Source organism: Solea senegalensis, unplaced genomic scaffold, assembly GCF_019176455.1.
Source record: "Solea senegalensis isolate Sse05_10M unplaced genomic scaffold, IFAPA_SoseM_1 scf7180000017095, whole genome shotgun sequence".
In the NCBI taxonomy this organism is placed as follows: domain Eukaryota; kingdom Metazoa; phylum Chordata; class Actinopteri; order Pleuronectiformes; family Soleidae; genus Solea; species Solea senegalensis.
Genome location: NW_025322235.1, coordinates 280 through 17,231, shown reverse-complemented (window position 1 = coordinate 17,231; position 16,952 = coordinate 280). Strand labels below are relative to the sequence as shown.

General features: G+C 45.2%; 20 non-coding genes across 20 annotated transcripts; 10 read left to right on the top strand and 10 right to left on the bottom strand.

The window, feature by feature from the left end:
- Positions 1-42: 42 nt before the first annotated feature.
- Positions 43-125, bottom strand: trnal-cag. The gene has a single exon. It is a non-coding gene; the product is annotated as a tRNA-Leu (tRNA).
- An 898-nt stretch (positions 126-1,023) lies between these two features.
- On the bottom strand, positions 1,024-1,095 carry trnaq-cug. The gene has a single exon. It is a non-coding gene; the product is annotated as a tRNA-Gln (tRNA).
- Positions 1,096-1,800: 705 nt separating this feature from the next.
- On the top strand, positions 1,801-1,872 carry trnap-agg. Its single transcript has one exon. It is a non-coding gene; the product is annotated as a tRNA-Pro (tRNA).
- Positions 1,873-2,544: 672 nt separating this feature from the next.
- On the top strand, positions 2,545-2,616 carry trnap-ugg. The gene has a single exon. It is a non-coding gene; the product is annotated as a tRNA-Pro (tRNA).
- Positions 2,617-2,981: 365 nt separating this feature from the next.
- trnal-cag lies at positions 2,982-3,064 on the bottom strand. The gene has a single exon. It is a non-coding gene; the product is annotated as a tRNA-Leu (tRNA).
- A 1,293-nt stretch (positions 3,065-4,357) lies between these two features.
- On the bottom strand, positions 4,358-4,429 carry trnaq-cug. Its single transcript has one exon. It is a non-coding gene; the product is annotated as a tRNA-Gln (tRNA).
- Positions 4,430-5,140: 711 nt separating this feature from the next.
- trnap-agg lies at positions 5,141-5,212 on the top strand. Its single transcript has one exon. It is a non-coding gene; the product is annotated as a tRNA-Pro (tRNA).
- Positions 5,213-5,889: 677 nt separating this feature from the next.
- Positions 5,890-5,961, top strand: trnap-ugg. The gene has a single exon. It is a non-coding gene; the product is annotated as a tRNA-Pro (tRNA).
- A 376-nt stretch (positions 5,962-6,337) lies between these two features.
- On the bottom strand, positions 6,338-6,420 carry trnal-cag. The gene has a single exon. It is a non-coding gene; the product is annotated as a tRNA-Leu (tRNA).
- An 868-nt stretch (positions 6,421-7,288) lies between these two features.
- On the top strand, positions 7,289-7,360 carry trnap-agg. Its single transcript has one exon. It is a non-coding gene; the product is annotated as a tRNA-Pro (tRNA).
- A 659-nt stretch (positions 7,361-8,019) lies between these two features.
- trnap-ugg lies at positions 8,020-8,091 on the top strand. The gene has a single exon. It is a non-coding gene; the product is annotated as a tRNA-Pro (tRNA).
- A 368-nt stretch (positions 8,092-8,459) lies between these two features.
- On the bottom strand, positions 8,460-8,542 carry trnal-cag. The gene has a single exon. It is a non-coding gene; the product is annotated as a tRNA-Leu (tRNA).
- Positions 8,543-10,144: 1,602 nt separating this feature from the next.
- Positions 10,145-10,216, top strand: trnap-ugg. The gene has a single exon. It is a non-coding gene; the product is annotated as a tRNA-Pro (tRNA).
- A 328-nt stretch (positions 10,217-10,544) lies between these two features.
- Positions 10,545-10,627, bottom strand: trnal-cag. Its single transcript has one exon. It is a non-coding gene; the product is annotated as a tRNA-Leu (tRNA).
- Positions 10,628-11,525: 898 nt separating this feature from the next.
- Positions 11,526-11,597, bottom strand: trnaq-cug. Its single transcript has one exon. It is a non-coding gene; the product is annotated as a tRNA-Gln (tRNA).
- Positions 11,598-12,313: 716 nt separating this feature from the next.
- trnap-agg lies at positions 12,314-12,385 on the top strand. Its single transcript has one exon. It is a non-coding gene; the product is annotated as a tRNA-Pro (tRNA).
- A 647-nt stretch (positions 12,386-13,032) lies between these two features.
- Positions 13,033-13,104, top strand: trnap-ugg. The gene has a single exon. It is a non-coding gene; the product is annotated as a tRNA-Pro (tRNA).
- A 328-nt stretch (positions 13,105-13,432) lies between these two features.
- trnal-cag lies at positions 13,433-13,515 on the bottom strand. Its single transcript has one exon. It is a non-coding gene; the product is annotated as a tRNA-Leu (tRNA).
- Positions 13,516-15,135: 1,620 nt separating this feature from the next.
- trnap-ugg lies at positions 15,136-15,207 on the top strand. The gene has a single exon. It is a non-coding gene; the product is annotated as a tRNA-Pro (tRNA).
- A 376-nt stretch (positions 15,208-15,583) lies between these two features.
- Positions 15,584-15,666, bottom strand: trnal-cag. Its single transcript has one exon. It is a non-coding gene; the product is annotated as a tRNA-Leu (tRNA).
- Between the last annotated feature and the right edge of the window lie 1,286 nt (positions 15,667-16,952).

Here is a 16,952-nt window from a genome sequence, read left to right as displayed (position 1 = left end):
GTTCTGTTATGAGGCAAAGTCCGGCTGCCCCAAAAGTTATCCTGTCAGAAGTGGGATTCGAACCCACGCCTCCATGGGAGACTGCGACCTGAACGCAGCGCCTTGGACCGCTCGGCCATCCTGACTTGGCGGGTAGCTGTGACTTGTCCAGACCGGGCTGCCCATTTGCATCTGAAGAACAAAAGATACTCTGTTGATGACGAGAATGTCCACATTCTGGCCAAGGGGGACATATGGTTTGAAAGGGGAATGAAATAACCTTATTTTTTTAGCCTAGAAAACCATCACACAACAGAGAAGGTGGCCTAAGACACCAACTATTAGTCACCTACAATGCTGCCCTTAGCTCTTTTCCATTAGGGGTCAACAAGCAAACCACTGACAAACAAAGGTGAACTCCAACACACATTAGCAGAGTGGGTCTCTTGGATGAGAGGTGAAATATCTTCAACTTACCTCAAGCAAGACCACTTGATAAAAAGAAAATGAATGCAATGGCCGTGAAAAGTCCTGGGTTCAAATCCCAGAAAAGCCTTTCACACAATAATGTTTCAACCATGAAGTTTGTCCTTGCCAAATCTAACAGCCGTGGTAACGCAAGTTTGAAGAGGGTGGAGTTTAGTAGTTTAATTTGGGCACACACACCAGTGAGCAAACACATCCAATGCAAGCCAAGGACACTGGGCCTGCCTACGCCAAGGGAGCAATGGGTGTGAATGGGCGCGAGTTGTTTGCTATGGGGTATGCCAGTCCTTGACGTGTCCAGGGATTTGAACCACCAACTGTTCTGTTACTAGCCAAATGGTACTCCAGATAGTACAGCAGGTGAGGCGCAACAGAGGCAGACAGTCTTTAGTCAGCTTCCCCACCCCATTATACCAAAGGGGGCACTGAAGAAGGATCTGTTGGGAAGCTTTCTGACTTCTGAGCTGATCACAGCAACATGACAAACTTGCAGTCTTTTTCCAAGCTGTGCCACATTTCATTCTTCATCAATTTGGCTAGCGTAAATAGCAAAAAGACAGGTTCCACCGAGATTTGAACTCGGATTGCTGGATTCAGAGTCCAGAGTGCTAACCATTACACCATGGAACCACTGGGAACCACTGGGAACCACTGGGAACCACTGGGAACCACTGGGAACCACTGGGAACCACTGGGAACCACTGGGAACCCACCTGTGCAGTTGAAATGTTTTTAAAGTGTATAGAGTCAAGAAGGCCCTGCATTCAGGTGACAGTCTTTCCCTGAAGTTGTGGGTGAGAATCCTGCGTCTCTCAATAAAACTTTTCATCTGGATTGTGGTCTGGGCTGTTACAGAATACATCATACCACTCTGGTCAGAAGCTGGATTTTTACACTTATTCTGTGAGGTGTCTCTCAGGTGACCCCAACAACGGTCATTCCCAACTTGACTCAGGTGAAACTAACTACCCGGAAGTGGGTCAGAGTGTGAACGACCTGCGTTGTTCAATGTAACGTTTTCTTTACATGTATCCAGCTTACAGAGGCTAAATACCTGGATTTTTTTTTTATCCACAAGACAGTCAGAAGTGAAGAAGCCTCGTGGATGAGCGTTAAAACATCTTCAACCTAACTCCAGCAAGTCTTGTTGTCCACAGCAAACTCCTGACAATGATCTGGATGTCTAAGAACCTTCACAGACAGAACATAAAACATAGTCCAACAGTATCTTTTCCCAATTTCCCTTGTCTTTTTAACTTAATCTGGTGATATTGTAATAGTTCTCACATACAATCTGTAACAGGAGACCTACATATAAAATGGCGCAAGGTTCGTGGCTCGTTGGTCTAGGGGTATGATTCTCGCTTAGGGTGCGAGAGGTCCCGGGTTCAAATCCCGGACGAGCCCTATACAGCCCCCGTTCCTCTGTCAGGACGTCACGCTTACCTGCAACTTCTGCTTTGCAATAGCAGTCGAAGGTCCTGGGTTGAAATTTCAGATAAGCTTTTCACACAGCAGTGTTTCAACCATGAAGTTTGTCCTTGCCAAATGTACTGAATGACTCACACAGTCGAGCCCTATCTCAACTATAAATTCTGTTCTTACTAATGCGAGTTGTTTGTGACTGTGGTGGTATTGCACATTTAAAGTGGCAAACTCTATGAACCTGTCAACCATGATCAATAGGGATTTTGAATGAAAGTGAAGACTATTGAGAAATAAAGAGATTGGAAGGAGAGACCTACTTGACTCACCTTTATACAAAGAAAAGGAATCCTAAAACATGTTATCTTATCGTAATCTTAGGCCTTAGCAGACATGCTTCCCTGGAGAAATGAGTACATTTTGTTGGTCTTATTCTCACTTTGGCTGAAAGAGGTCCCACATTCAAAATCCCACACAAAACATCCACTGAACTATTGCAAGCATAAAGCCTCATCAATGTAAGTCCTTTGTGAGTGAGGTGGAATTGCGGGTTTGCAGATGTAGACTCAAAAGCTCTGTGACCCATTCTTGATGAGTATTTCTCACATAAAATCTGTAACACGACACCTACATAGAATATTTCCCCTCTATAGAGGCTCGTTGGTCTAGGGGTATGATTCTCGCTTTGGGTGCGAGAGTTCCCGGGTTCAAATCCCGGACGAGCCCTCTGCAGGTGTGGTCCAATTATAACGTTTGAGATGTGGGAGTTCCCTGTTTCCTGGGACTTGCGCTACGATTCTTGCAGAAAGGCCTTTCACACAGCACTGTTTCAACCATGAAACCAGTCAAGTGTAGTGAATGTGACCAAGCTGGAATCTCGCATGCTTAAAGAGTCGTTTAATTTGCGCACGCACACCGAATGCAGGGAATCCAAGGAGCAGTGGGCACCACCTGAGTACACCAAGGGAGCAATGGCTGTGAATGGGGGCAAGTAGTTTGCTATGGGCTAGGCCAATTGTTGACGTGTCTAGGGATTTGAACGCCCAACTGTTCTGTTATGAGGCAAAGTCCGGCTGCCCCAAAAGTTATCCTGTCAGAAGTGGGATTCGAACCCACGCCTCCATGGGAGACTGCGACCTGAACGCAGCGCCTTGGACCGCTCGGCCATCCTGACTTGGCGGGTAGCTGTGACTTGTCCAGACCGGGCTGCCCATTTGCATCTGAAGAACAAAAGATACTCTGTTGATGACGAGAATGTCCACATTCTGGCCAAGGGGGACATATGGTTTGAAAGGGGAATGAAATAACCTTATTTTTTTAGCCTAGAAAACCATCACACAACAGAGAAGGTGGCCTAAGACACCAACTATTAGTCACCTACAATGCTGCCCTTAGCTCTTTTCCATTAGGGGTCAACAAGCAAACCACTGACAAACAAAGGTGAACTCCAACACACATTAGCAGAGTGGGTCTCTTGGATGAGAGGTGAAATATCTTCAACTTACCTCAAGCAAGACCACTTGATAAAAAGAAAATGAATGCAATGGCCGTGAAAAGTCCTGGGTTCAAATCCCAGAAAAGCCTTTCACACAATAATGTTTCAACCATGAAGTTTGTCCTTGCCAAATCTAACAGCCGTGGTAACGCAAGTTTGAAGAGGGTGGAGTTTAGTAGTTTAATTTGCGCTGTGACGACCCCGAGTGGCCGGGGTTGTGTAGGTGTGTCTCTCTCCCTTTCTCTTTGTTTCACACAGGCAATCAGGCAGGCAATCAAGCCTATGCATCACAGGTGTGTGCAGTTACTACGGAGGCGGGGCTGTGCCTTAAAAGCCCAACAGTCCAGCCGTGCTGGCTCTCTCACCATTTCCAGCCTGGCGTCCTGCAGCTCACATTGTTTTGTTCTTAGTTTCACATCCTACACTCACACACATCCATACACCTGCATTTACAACTGATTCACCTGATTACAGATATAGGTTATGTTTGGTTTAGCTTGTTATGTTGATTATAAATAAATGTTAAATTGCCAGCATCTCTCTTGTAGCTGTTTTGTCAAGTCATCTGAGCCAGTCTTGACAGCGCACACACACCAGTGAGCAAACACATCCAATGCAAGCCAAGGACACTGGGCCTGCCTACGCCAAGGGAGCAATGGGTGTGAATGGGCGCGAGTTGTTTGCTATGGGGTATGCCAGTCCTTGACGTGTCCAGGGATTTGAACCACCAACTGTTCTGTTACTAGCCAAATGGTACTCCAGATAGTACAGCAGGTGAGGCGCAACAGAGGCAGACAGTCTTTAGTCAGCTTCCCCACCCCATTATACCAAAGGGGGCACTGAAGAAGGATCTGTTGGGAAGCTTTCTGACTTCTGAGCTGATCACAGCAACATGACAAACTTGCAGTCTTTTTCCAAGCTGTGCCACATTTCATTCTTCATCAATTTGGCTAGCGTAAATACCAAAAAGACAGGTTCCACCGAGATTTGAACTCGGATTGCTGGATTCAGAGTCCAGAGTGCTAACCATTACACTATGGAACCACTGGGAACCACTATGGAACCACTATGGAACCACTATGGAACCACTATGGAACCACTATGGAACCACTGGGAACCACTGGGAACCCACCTGTGCAGTTGAAATGTTTTTAAAGTGTATAGAGTCAGGAAGGCCCTGCATTCAGGTGACAGTCTTTCCCTGAAGTTGTGGGTGAGAATCCTGCGTCTCTCAATAAAACTTTTCATCTGGATTGTGGTCTGGGCTGTTACAGAATACATCATACCACTCTGGTCAGAAGCTGGATTTTTACACTTATTCTGTGAGGTGTCTCTCAGGTGACCCCAACAACGGTCATTCCCAACTTGACTCAGGTGAAACTAACTACCCGGAAGTGGGTCAGAGTGTGAACGACCTGCGTTGTTCAATGTAACGTTTTCTTTACATGTATCCAGCTTACAGAGGCTAAATACCTGGATTTTTTTTTTTATCCACAAGACAGTCAGAAGTGAAGAAGCCTCGTGGATGAGCGTTAAAACATCTTCAACCTAACTCCAGCAAGTCTTGTTGTCCACAGCAAACTCCTGACAATGATCTGGATGTCTAAGAACCTTCACAGACAGAACATAAAACATAGTCCAACAGTATCTTTTCCCAATTTCCCTTGTCTTTTTAACTTAATCTGGTGATATTGTAATAGTTCTCACATACAATCTGTAACAGGAGACCTACATATAAAATGGCGCAAGGTTCGTGGCTCGTTGGTCTAGGGGTATGATTCTCGCTTAGGGTGCGAGAGGTCCCGGGTTCAAATCCCGGACGAGCCCTATACAGCCCCCGTTCTTCTGTCAGGACGTCACGCTTACCTGCAACTTCTGCTCTGTTGGCTTTGCAATAGCAGCCGAAGGTCCTGGGTTGAAATCTCAGATAAGCCTTTCACACAGCAGTGTTTCAACCATGAAGTTTGTCCTTGCCAAATGTACTGAATGACTCACACAGTCGAGCCCTATCTCAACTATAAATTCTGTTCTTACTAATGCGAGTTGTTTGTGACTGTGGTGGTATTGCACATTTAAAGTGGCAAACTCTATGAACCTGTCAACCATGATCAATAGGGATTTTGAATGAAAGTGAAGACTATTGAGAAATAAAGAGATTGGAAGGAGAGACCTACTTGACTCACCTTTATACAAAGAAAAGGAATCCTAAAACATGTTATCTTATCGTAATCTTAGGCCTTAGCAGACATGCTTCCCTGGAGAAATGAGTACATTTTGTTGGTCTTATTCTCTGGCTGAAAGAGGTCCCACATTCAAAATCCCACACAAAACATCCACTGAACTATTGCAAGCATAAAGCCTCATCAATGTAAGTCCTTTGTGAGTGAGGTGGAATTGCGGGTTTGCAGATGTAGACTCAAAAGCTCTGTGACCCATTCTTGATGAGTATTTCTCACATAAAATCTGTAACACGACACCTACATAGAATATTTCCCCTCTATAGAGGCTCGTTGGTCTAGGGGTATGATTCTCGCTTTGGGTGCGAGAGGTCCCGGGTTCAAATCCCGGACGAGCCCTCTGCAGGTGTGTTCCAATTATAACGTTTGAGATGTGGGAGTTCCCTGTTTCCTTGGACTTGCGCTACGATTCTTGCAGAAAGGCCTTTCACACAGCACTGTTTCAACCATGAAACCAGTCAAGTCTTTGCCAAGTGTAGTGAATGTGACCAAGCTGGAATCTCGCATGCTTAAAGAGTCGTTTAATTTGCGCACGCACACCGAATGCAGGTAATCCAAGGAGCAGTGGGCACCACCTGAGTACACCAAGGGAGCAATGGCTGTGAATGGGGGCAAGTAGTTTGCTATGGGCTAGGCCAATTGTTGACGTGTCTAGGAATTTGAACGCCCAACTGTTCTGTTATGAGGCAAAGTCCGGCTGCCCCAAAAGTTATCCTGTCAGAAGTGGGATTCGAACCCACGCCTCCATGGGAGACTGCGACCTGAACACAGCGCCTTGGACCGCTCGGCCATCCTGACTTGGCGGGTAGCTGTGACTTGTCCAGACCGGGCTGCCCATTTGCATCTGAAGAAGAAAAGATACTCTGTTGATGACGAGAATGTCCACATTCTGGCCAAGGGGGACATATGGTTTGAAAGGGGAATGAAATAACCTTATTTTTTTAGCCTAGAAAACCATCACACAACAGAGAAGGTGGCCTAAGCCACCAACTATTAGTCACCTACAATGCTGCCCTTAGCTCTTTTCCATTAGGGGTCAACAAGCAAACCACTGACAAACAAAGGTGAACTCCAACACACATTAGCAGAGTGGGTCTCTTGGATGAGAGGTGAAATATCTTCAACTTACCTCAAGCAAGACCATTTGATAAAAAGAAAATGAATGCAATGGCTGTGAAAGGTCCTGGGTTCAAATCCCAGAAAAGCCTTTCACACAGCAATGTTTCAACCATGAAGTTTGTCCTTGCCAAATCTAACAGCCGTGGTAACGCAAGTTTGAAGAGGGTGGAGTTTAGTAGTTTAATTTGCGCACACACACCAGTGAGCAAACACATCCAATGCACGTTTTCTTTACATGTATCCAGCTTACAGAGGCTAAATACCTGGATTTCTTTTTTTTTATCCACAAGACAGTCAGAAGTGAAGAAGCCTCGTGGATGAGCGTTAAAACATCTTCAACCTAACTCCAGCAAGTCTTGTTGTCCACAGCAAACTCCTGACAATGATCTGGATGTCTAAGAACCTTCACAGACAGAACATAAAACATAGTCCAACAGTATCTTTTCCCAATTTCCCTCGTCTTTTTAACTTAATCTGGTGATATTGTAATAGTTCTCACATACAATCTGTAACAGGACACCTACATAGAAAATGGCGCAAGGTTCGTGGCTCGTTGGTCTAGGGGTATGATTCTCGCTTAGGGTGCGAGAGGTCCCGGGTTCAAATCCCGGACGAGCCCTATACAGCCCCCGTTCTTCTGTCAGGACGTCCCGCTTACCTGCAACTTCTGCTCTGTTGGCTTTGCAATAGCAGTCGAAGGTCCTGGGTTGAAATCTCCGAGTGTTTCAACCATGAAGTTTGTCCTTGCCAAATGTACTGAATGACTCACACAGTCGAGCCCTATCTCAACTACAAATTCCGTCCTTACTAATGCGAGTTGTTTGTGACTGTGGTGGTATTGCACATTTAAAGTGTCAAACTCTATAAACCTGTCAACCATGATCAATAGGGATTTTGAATGAAAGTGAAGACTATTGAGAAATAAAGAGATTGGAAGGAGAGACCTACTTGACTCACCTTTATACAAAGAAAAGGAATCCTAAAACATGTTATCTTATCGTAATCTTAGGCCTTAGCAGACATGCTTCCCTGGAGAAATGAGTACATTTTGTTGGTCTTATTCTCTGGCTGAAAGAGGTCCCACATTCAAAATCCCACACAAAACATCCACTGAACTATTGCAAGCATAAAGCCTCATCAATGTAAGTCCTTTGTGAGTGAGGTGGAATTGCTGGTTTGCAGATGTAGACTCAAAAGCTCTGTGACCCATTCTTGATGAGTATTTCTCACATAAAATCTGTAACACGACACCTACATAGAATATTTCCCCTCTATAGAGGCTCGTTGGTCTAGGGGTATGATTCTCGCTTTGGGTGCGAGAGGTCCTGGGTTCAAATCCCGGACGAGCCCTCTGCAGGTGTGGTCCAATTATAACGTTTGAGATGTGGGAGTTCCCTGTTTCCTTGGACTTGCGCTACGATTCTTGCAGAAAGGCCTTTCACACAGCACTGTTTCAACCATGAAACCAGTCAAGTCTTTGCCAAGTGTAGTGAATGTGACCAAGCTGGAATCTCGCATGCTTAAAGAGTCGTTTAATTTGCAGGGAATGCAGGGAATCCAAGGAGCAGTGGGCACCACCTGAGTACACCAAGGGAGCAATGGCTGTGAATGGGGGCAAGTAGTTTGCTATGGGCTAGGCCAATTGTTGACGTGTCTAGGGATTTGAACGCCCAACTGTTCAGTTATGAGGCAAAGTCCGGCTGCCCCAAAAGTTATCCTGTCAGAAGTGGGATTCGAACCCACGCCTCCATGGGAGACTGCGACCTGAACGCAGCGCCTTGGACCGCTCGGCCATCCTGACTTGGCGGGCAGCTGTGACTTGTCCAGACCGGGCTGCCCATTTGCATCTGAAGAACAAAAGATACTCTGTTGATGACGAGAATGTCCCCATTCTGGCCAAGGGGGACATATGGTTTGAAAGGGGAATGAAATAACCTTATTTTTTTAGCCTAGAAAACCATCACACAACAGAGAAGGTGGCCTAAGACACCAACTATTAGTCACCTACAATGCTGCCCTTAGCTCTTTTCCATTAGGGGTCAACAAGCAACCCACTGACAAACAAAGGTGAACTCCAACACACATTAGCAGAGTGGGTCTCTTGGATGAGAGGTGAAATATCTTCAACTTACCTCAAGCAAGACCACTTGATAAAAAGAAAATGAATGCAATGGCCGTGAAAGGTCCTGGGTTCAAATCCCAGAAAAGCCTTTCACACAGCAATGTTTCAACCATGAAGTTTGTCCTTGCCAAATCTAACAGCCGTGGTAACGCAAGTTTGAAGAGGGTGGAGTTTAGTAGTTTAATTTGCGCACACACACCAGTGAGCAAACACATCCAATGCATGTTTTCTTTACATGTATCCAGCTTACAGAGGCTAAATACCTGGATTTCTTTTTTTTATCCACAAGACAGTCAGAAGTGAAGAAGCCTCGTGGATGAGCGTTAAAACATCTTCAACCTAACTCCAGCAAGTCTTGTTGTCCACAGCAAACTCCTGACAATGATCTGGATGTCTAAGAACCTTCACAGACAGAACATAAAACATAGTCCAACAGTATCTTTTCCCAATTTCCCTTGTCTTTTTAACTTAATCTGGTGATATTGTAATAGTTCTCACATACAATCTGTAACAGGACACCTACATAGAAAATGGCGCAAGGTTCGTGGCTCGTTGGTCTAGGGGTATGATTCTCGCTTAGGGTGCGAGAGGTCCGGGGTTCAAATCCCGGACGAGCCCTATACAGCCCCCGTTCTTCTGTCAGGACGTCACGCTTACCTGCAACTTCTGCTCTGTTGGCTTTGCAATAGCAGTCGAAGGTCCTGGGTTGAAATCTCAGAGTGTTTCAACCATGAAGTTTGTCCTTGCCAAATGTACTGAATGACTCACACAGTTGAGCCCTATCTCAACTACAAATTCCGTCCTTACTAATGCGAGTTGTTTGTGACTGTGGTGGTATTGCACATTTAAAGTGGCAAACTCTATGAACCTGTCAACCATGATCAATAGGGATCTTGAATGAAAGTGAAGACTATTGAGAAATAAAGAGATTGGAAGGAGAGACCTACTTGACTCACCTTTATACAAAGAAAAGGAATCCTAAAACATGTTATCTTATCGTAATCTTAGGCCTTAGCAGACATGCTTACCTGGAGAAATGAGTACATTTTGTTGGTCTTATTCTCACTTTGGCTGAAAGAGGTCCCACATTCAAAATCCCACACAAAACATCCACTGAACTATTGCAAGCATAAAGCCTCATCAATGTAAGTCCTTTGTGAGTGAGGTGGAATTGCGGGTTTGCAGATGTAGACTCAAAAGCTCTGTGACCCATTCTTGATGAGTATTTCTCACATAAAATCTGTAACACGCCACCTACATAGAATATTTCCCCTCTATAGAGGCTCGTTGGTCTAGGGGTATGATTCTCGCTTTGGGTGCGAGAGGTCCCGGGTTCAAATCCCGGACGAGCCCTCTGCAGGTGTGGTCCAACTGTAACATTTGGAAGCTTCCCACCTCGTTGGACTTGTGGTATGATTCTTGCAGAAAGGCCTTTCAGACAGCACTGTTTCAACCATGAAAGTAGTCCAGTCTTTGCCAAATGTAGTTAATGTAACAAAGCTTTTATGTCACATGCTTAAAGAGACGTTTAATTTGCACACGCACACCAAATGCAGGGAACTCGAGGAGCAGTGGGGCCGAGTTGTTTGCTATGGGTTATGCCAGTTGTTGACGTGTCTGGGTATTTGAGATCCCAACTGTTCTGTTATGAGGGTAATTCCGGCTGCCCCAAAAGGTATCCTGTCAGAAGTGGGATTCGAACCCACGCCTCCATGGGAGACTGCGACCTGAACGCAGCGCCTTGGACCGCTCGGCCATCCTGACTTGGCGGGTAGCTGTGACTTGTCCAGACCGGGCTGCTCATTTGCATCTGAAGAACAAAAGATACTCTGTTGATGACGAGAATGTCCACATTCTGGCCAAGGGGGACATATGGTTTGAAAGGGGAATGAAATAACCTTAATTTTTTAGCCTAGAAAACCATCACACAACAGAGAAGGTGGCCTAAGACACCAACTATTAGTCACCTACAATGCTGCCCTTAGCTCTTTTCCATTAGGGGTCAACAAGCAAACCACTGACAAACAAAGGTGAACTCCAACACACATTAGCAGAGTGTGTCTCTTGGATGAGAGGTGAAATATCTTCAACTTACCTCAAGCAAGACCACTTGATAAAAAGAAAATGAATGCAATGGCCGTGAAAAGTCCTGGGTTCAAATCCCAGAAAAGCCTTTCACACAATAATGTTTCAACCATGAAGTTTGTCCTTGCCAAATCTAACAGCCGTGGTAACGCAAGTTTGAAGAGGGTGGAGTTTAGTAGTTTAATTTGGGCACACACACCAGTGAGCAAACACATCCAATGCAAGCCAAGGACACTGGGCCTGCCTACGCCAAGGGAGCAATGGGTGTGAATGGGCGCGAGTTGTTTGCTATGGGGTATGCCAGTCCTTGACGTGTCCAGGGATTTGAACCACCAACTGTTCTGTTACTAGCCAAATGGTACTCCAGATAGTACAGCAGGTGAGGCGAAACAGAGGCAGACAGTCTTTAGTCAGCTTCCCCACCCCATTATACCAAAGGGGGCACTGAAGAAGGATCTGTTGGGAAGCTTTCTGACTTCTGAGCTGATCACAGCAACATGACAAACTTGCAGTCTTTTTCCAAGCTGTGCCACATTTCATTCTTCATCAATTTGGCTAGCGTAAATAGCAAAAAGACAGGTTCCACCGAGATTTGAACTCGGATTGCTGGATTCAGAGTCCAGAGTGCTAACCATTACACCATGGAACCACTGGGAACCACTGGGAACCACTGGGAACCACTGGGAACCACTGGGAACCACTGGGAACCACTGGGAACCACTGGGAACCACTGGGAACCCACCTGTGCAGTTGAAATGTTTTTAAAGTGTATAGAGTCAGGAAGGCCCTGCATTCAGGTGACAGTCTTTCCCTGAAGTTGTGGGTGAGAATCCTGCGTCTCTCAATAAAACTTTTCATCTGGATTGTGGTCTGGGCTGTTACAGAATACATCATACCACTCTGGTCAGAAGCTGGATTTTTACACTTATTCTGTGAGGTGTCTCTCAGGTGACCCCAACAACGGTCATTCCCAACTTGACTCAGGTGAAACTAACTACCCGGAAGTGGGTCAGAGTGTGAACGACCTGCGTTGTTCAATGTAACGTTTTCTTTACATGTATCCAGCTTACAGAGGCTAAATACCTGGATTTTTTTTTTTATCCACAAGACAGTCAGAAGTGAAGAAGCCTCATGGATGAGCGTTAAAACATCTTCAACCTAACTCCAGCAAGTCTTGTTGTCCACAGCAAACTCCTGACAATGATCTGGATGTCTAAGAACCTTCACAGACAGAACATAAAACATAGTCCAACAGTATCTTTTACCAATTTCCCTTGTCTTTTTAACTTAATCTGGTGATATTGTAATAGTTCTCACATACAATCTGTAACAGGAGACCTACATATAAAATGGTGCAAGCTTCGTGGCTCGTTGGTCTAGGGGTATGATTCTCGCTTAGGGTGCGAGAGGTCCCGGGTTCAAATCCCGGACGAGCCCTATACAGCCCCCGTTCTTCTGTCAGGACGTCACGCTTACCTGCAACTTCTAGCTGTAGCAGTCGAAAGGTCAGTTTGAGGAAATCTCAGAGTGTTTCAACCATGTGTTGTCTTACCAAATGTACTGAATGACTCATTGAGCCCCATCTCAGCTATAAATTCCGTCCTTACTAATGCGAGTTGTTGTGACTGTGGTGGTACTGCATTTAAAGTATGTAACTCTATGAACCTGTCAGCAACCATGATCCAATAGGGATCTTGAATGGCAGAAAGTGAAACTATTGAAGCAAAGGAATTTGGAAGGAGAGACCTACTTGACTCACCTTTATACAAAGAAAAGGAATCCTAAAACATGTTATCTTATCGTAATCTTAGGCCTTAGCAGACATGCTTCCCTGGAGAAATGAGTACATTTTGTTGGTCTTATTCTCACTTTGGCTGAAAGAGGTCCCACATTCAAAATCCCACACAAAACATTCACTTAACTGTTGCAAGCATAAATCCTCATCAATGTAAGTCCTTTGTGACTGAGGTGGAATTGCGGGTTTGCAGATGTAGACTCAAAAGCTCTGTGACCCATTCTTGACGAGTATTTCTCACATAAAATCTGTACCAGGACACCTACATAGAATATGGCACAAAGCTTGTGGCTCGTTGGTCTAGGGGTATGATTCTCGCTTTGGGTGCGAGAGGTCCCGGGTTCAAATCCTGGACGAGCCCTCTGCAGGTGTGGTCCAACTGTAACATTTGGAAGCTTCCCACCTCGTTGGACTTGCGGTATGATTCTTGCAGAAAGGCCTTTCAGACAGCACTGTTTCAACCATGAAAGTAGTCCAGTCTTTGCCAAATGTAGTTAATGTAACAAAGCTTTTATGTCACATGCTTAAAGAGTCTTTTAATTTGCACACGCACACCAAATGCAGGGAACTCGAGGAGCAGTGGGGCCGAGTTGTTTGCTATGGGTTATGCCAGTTGTTGACGTGTCTGGGTATTTGAGATCCCAACTGTTCTGTTATGAGGGTAATTCCGGCTGCCCCAAAAGGTATCCTGTCAGAAGTGAGATTCGAACCCACGCCTCCATGGGAGACTGCGACCTGAACGCAGCGCCTTGGACCGCTCGGCCATCCTGACTTGGCAGGTGACGGCGACATGTCCAGACCGGGCTGCCCATTTGCATCTGAAGAACAAAAGATACTCTTTTGATGACGAGAATGTCCACATTCTGGCCAAGGGGGACACATGGTCTGGAAGAGGAATGAAATCATCTTCTTTTTTTAACCTAGAAAACCATCACACAACAGAGAAGGTGGCCTAAGACACCAACTATTAGTCACCTACAATGCTGCCCTTAGCTCTTTTCCATTAGGGGTCAACAAGCAAACCACTGACAAACAAAGGTGAACTCCAACACACATTAGCAGAGTGGGGCTCTTGGATGAGAGGTGAAATATCTTCAACTTACCTCAAGCAAGACCACTTGATAAAAAGAAAATGAATGCAATGGCCGTGAAAGGTCCTGGGTTCAAATCACAGAAAAGCCTTTCACACAGCAATGTTTCAACCATGAAGTTTGTCCTTGCCAAATCTAACAGCCGTGGTAACGCAAGTTTGAAGAGGGTGGAGTTTAGTAGTTTAATTTGCGCACACACACCAGTGAGCAAACACATCCAATGCACGGTTTCTTTACATGTATCCAGCTTACAGAGGCTAAATACCTGGATTTCTTTTTTTTATCCACAAGACAGTCAGAAGTGAAGAAGCCTCGTGGATGAGCGTTAAAACATCTTCAACCTAACTCCAGCAAGTCTTGTTGTCCACAGCAAACTCCTGACAATGATCTGGATGTCTAAGAACCTTCACAGCCAGAACATAAAACATAGTCCAACAGTATCTTTTCCCAATTTCCCTTGTCTTTTTAACTTAATCTGGTGATATTGTAATAGTTCTCACATACAATCTGTAACAGGACACCTACATAGAAAATGGCGCAAGGTTCGTGGCTCGTTGGTCTAGGGGTATGATTATCGCTTAGGGTGCGAGAGGTCCCGCGTTCAAATCCCGGACGAGCCCTATACAGCCCCCGTTCTTCTGTCAGGATGTCACGCTTACCTGCAACTTCTGCTCTGTTGGCTTTGCAATAGCAGTCGAAGGTCCTGGGTTGAAATCACAGATAAGCCTTTCACACAGCAGTGTTTCAACCATGAAGTTTGTCCTTGCCAAATGTACTGAATGACTCACACAGTCGAGCCCTATCTCAACTATAAATTCCGTCCTTACTAATGCGAGTTGTTTGTGACTGTGGTGGTATTGCACATTTAAAGTGGCAAACTCTATGAACCTGTCAACCATGATCAATAGGGATTTTGAATGAAAGTGAAGACTATTGAGAAATAAAGAGATTGGAAGGAGAGACCTACTTGACGCACCTTTATACAAAGAAAAGGAATCCTAAAACATGTTATCTTATCGTAATCTTAGGCCTTAGCAGACATGCTTCCCTGGAGAAATGAGTACATTTTGTTGGTCTTATTCTCACTTTGGCTGAAAGAGGTCCCACATTCAAAATCCCACACAAAACATCCACTGAACTATTGCAAGCATAACGCCTCATCAATGTAAGTCCTTTGTGAGTGAGGTGGAATTGCGGGTTTGCAGATGTAGACTCAAAAGCTCTGTGACCCATTCTTGATGAGTATTTCTCACATAAAATCTGTAACACGACACCTACATAGAATATTTCCCCTCTATAGAGGCTCGTTGGTCTAGGGGTATGATTCTCGCTTTGGGTGCAAGAGGTCCCGGGTTCAAATCCCGGACGAGCCCTCTGCAGGTGTGGTCCAATTATAACGTTTGAGATGTGGGAGTTCCCTGTTTCCTGGGACTTGCGCTACGGTTCTTGCAGAAAGGCCTTTCACACAGCACTGTTTCAACCATGAAACCAGTCAAGTCTTTGCCAAGTGTAGTGAATGTGACCAAGCTGGAATCTCGCATGCTTAAAGAGTCGTTTAATTTGCGCACGCACACCGAATGCAGGGAATCCAAGGAGCAGTGGGAACCACCTGAGTACACCAAGGGAGCAATGGCTGTGAATGGGGGCAAGTAGTTTGCTATGGGCTAGGCCAATTGTTGACGTGTCTAGGGATTTGAACGCCCAATTGTTCTGTTATGAGGCAAAGTCCGGCTGCCCCAAAAATTATCCTGTCAGAAGTGGGATTCGAACCCACGCCTCCATGGGAGACTGCGACCTGAACGCAGCGCCTTGGACCGCTCGGCCATCCTGACTTGGCGGGTAGCTGTGACTTGTCCAGACCGGGCTGCGCATTTGCATCTGAAGAACAAAAGATACTCTGTTGATGACGAGAATGTCCACATTCTGGCCAAGGGGGACATATGGTTTGAAAGGGGAATGAAATAACCTTATTTTTTTAGCCTAGAAAACCATCACACAACAGAGAAGGGGGCCTAAGACACCAACTATTAGTCACCTACAATGCTGCCCTTAGCTCTTTTCCATTAGGGGTCAACAAGCAAACCACTGACAAACAAAGGTGAACTCCAACACACATTAGCAGAGTGGGTCGCTTGGATGAGAGGTGAAATATCTTCAACTTACCTCAAGCAAGACCACTTGATAAAAAGAAAATGAATGCAATGGCCGTGAAAGGTCCTGGGTTCAAATCCCAGAAAAGCCTTTCACACAGCAATGTTTCAACCATGAAGTTTGTCCTTGCCAAATCTAACAGCCGTGGTAACGCAAGTTTGAAGAGGGTGGAGTTTAGTAGTTTAATTTGCGCACACACACCAGTGAGCAAACACATCCAATGCACGGTTTCTTTACATGTATCCAGCTTACAGAGGCTAAATACCTGGATTTCTTTTTTTTATCCACAAGACAGTCAGAAGTGAAGAAGCCTCGTGGATGAGCGTTAAAACATCTTCAACCTAACTCCAGCAAGTCTTGTTGTCCACAGCAAACTCCTGACAATGATCTGGATGACTAAGAACCTTCACAGACAGAACATAAAACATAGTCCAACAGTATCTTTTCCCAATTTCCCTTGTCTTTTTAACTTAATCTGGTGATATTGTAATAGTTCTCACATACAATCTGTAACAGGACACCTACATAGAAAATGGCGCAAGGTTCGTGGCTCGTTGGTCTAGGGGTATGATTCTCGCTTAGGGTGCGAGAGGTCCGGGGTTCAAATCCCGGACGAGCCCTATACAGCCCCCGTTCTTCTGTCAGGACGTCACGCTTACCTGCAACTTCTGCTCTGTTGGCTTTGCAATAGCAGTCGAAGGTCCTGGGTTGAAATCTCAGAGTGTTTCAACCATGAAGTTTGTCCTTGCCAAATGTACTGAATGACTCACACAGTCGAGCCCTATCTCAACTACAAATTCCGTCCTTACTAATGCGAGTTGTTTGTGACTGTGGTGGTATTGCACATTTAAAGTGTCAAACTCTATAAACCTGTCAACCATGATCAATAGGGATTTTGAATGAAAGTGAAGACTATTGAGAAATAAAGAGATTGGAAGGAGAGACCTACTTGACTCACCTTTATACA